This window comes from Salvia hispanica, chromosome 6, assembly GCF_029641045.1.
Source record: "Salvia hispanica isolate PSC_SH4W2 chromosome 6, Shi_PSC_v1, whole genome shotgun sequence".
Lineage (NCBI taxonomy): Eukaryota > Viridiplantae > Streptophyta > Magnoliopsida > Lamiales > Lamiaceae > Salvia > Salvia hispanica.
The window spans coordinates 40,114,169-40,116,401 of NC_142697.1; the positions used below are offsets into that span (position 1 = coordinate 40,114,169).

Sequence of the window (2,233 nt, forward strand, 5' to 3'; positions counted from 1 at the left end):
TTGGACTACACACATCACACAATATGACGAAGGAGTATCTTCAAGTAGTTAGATTGGAGATTTTTGGTAACTGATATGGTGGCACAAAACTATTTATGATGTTGGTTAAAGTCATATCAAAAGCATAAATGATATAAAGTTCATGACATTTACAAATAAATAAATAAATAAATAAACATGCGACATGTATTATTTAGTTACTACTTTCTAGTATATAAAGTAGTGGTTAAGTACAACTATTGTCCAGCTGGACCCTAAGTTTAGTGTAAACTTTATAAAACATAAGTACTTTGGATTTGACACATTTATCTTAGAACTCATACATCTTTAGTTTTGAATGACTTGGGCTTAACTCGATTGTGGAGTTTGATTTACTTTTTGTGATTGGATAAACGTGATAGATGATTAGTTATGACGGTAACAAAGTAAGTGCATCAAATTTGATTTTAAAAAAAAAAAGCTATGGTACTTCTCTCTTTAATATGACAACGTGGTCCATATGGTATCTTAGAAATAAAATAGAGTATTTGAAGAGATGGTCCCGATTAAATGGTGTATCTAGAGTTTCCCTTCCTGTCGAGACAAATGTAGACAAATGTACGAGGAATTAATCAAAATTAGAAGATGGACTAATAACTAACATAGGGCATCAAAAACCACTAAAGGGGGTGATATTTTATTTCCTTCGGACTGTTGTTTAGAGCTCTTATCCTTAGTCTTGCTTATTGATATGTCCTGCTCATTTTAATTTTTTGTTGTTGTTTATTCTAGCCAATCATCTTTTTGGCTTGAGTGTTTTGTATCACATCGAAAAATGTAAAGCAATACAAAACACTAAAACCACGATAGTGACTTATGGTATGTAGTTAAAATTTGCTCGAGCATCGAAGTGGAATTGACAGAGAGGGAGGAGATGCATTTTCTTTCTCTCGAATACCAATACACCTTATGTTAAATGGTTCAGTCGGCATATTTGAGAGAAGAGTATTACAAAGCTTATTGATTGTATTGTATGAGATGATGAAGTGGTACCCAACACCCATGTATTTATAGGCATGTTGGGGACCCTTGAGTTACTACAATAAATGTCGTCTTGGAACAAGACTAACATGGGAACAAGGCATGATTTATTATTCTAATCTTGGGACTCAAATATTCCTTAATGCTTCTCCTCTTCTCAACATGCTTTAATGTTTCTCTTCTTCAAAACACTCCCCCTCAAATTGAGTAGTGGGGTCTCCAATACTCAATTTGGAAAGTACACCTTCAAAGCTTCTTGAGTCGACGGCCTTAGTCAAAATGTCGGCAAGTTGATCTTCTGAACGAACAAATGGAAGTTCAACAATACCATTTTCAATGTTTTCTTTGATGAAGTGTCTGTCCACCTCGACATGCTTAGTTCGATCATGTTGAACTGGATTTTGTGAGATACTTATAGCTGCTTTGTTATCACAATACAACTGACACTTGCTAGGTGAGAAATTGATTTCTTTCATCAACCTTCTTAGCCATAATATCTCAGTTAACCCACTCTTGATCCCACGAAATTCTGCCTCGGCACTTGAGAGAGCCACCACCTTCTGTTTCTTGCTCTTCCACGTTACTAAATTACCTCCAATGAAGGTAAGATAGCCTGCTGTGGATTTCCTATCATTAGGATTTCCTGCCCAGTCAGCATCAGTGTATCCATGAATTTCAAGATGTCCGTTTTTGGAGAACAATACTCCATGTCCCGGAGTTCCTTTCAAATACCGACAGATCCCAAGTGCTGCCTCCATATGATCCGTTTGTGGCTTGTGCATGAACTGACTAACAACTCCTACTGCGTAGGCTATGTCTGGCCTAGTGTGTGATAGGTATATAAGTTTTCCGACTAGTCGCTGATATCGACTGCGATCGGTCAACTCAGCTTCTTCTTTGATTTGCAATCCATGATTGACTGCCATAGGAGTGGTTGCCGGTTTACATTCTAGTAGACCAGTTTCTGCTAGAATATCCAAAATGTACTTTCTTTGTCACAGAAAAATTCCTTTTGTTGACCTTAGTACTTCAATTCCAAGAAAATATTTGAGGTCACCCAAGTCTTTCATCTCAAATTCCTGAAATAGACTCTTTTTCAAGTTCTCAATTTCTTCTATGTCATCCCCTGTAATGATCATATCATCAACATATATGATTAGACACGTGATCTTATTGTTGGTGCACGCAGCGGAAGAGCATGTAAATAAATCAC

At 36.5% G+C, this 2,233-nt stretch overlaps 1 pseudogene; it reads right to left on the bottom strand.

Annotated features, from left to right (window-relative positions):
- Positions 1-1,187: 1,187 nt before the first annotated feature.
- Positions 1,188-1,946, bottom strand: LOC148923783 (secreted RxLR effector protein 161 pseudogene; annotated as a pseudogene).
- Between the last annotated feature and the right edge of the window lie 287 nt (positions 1,947-2,233).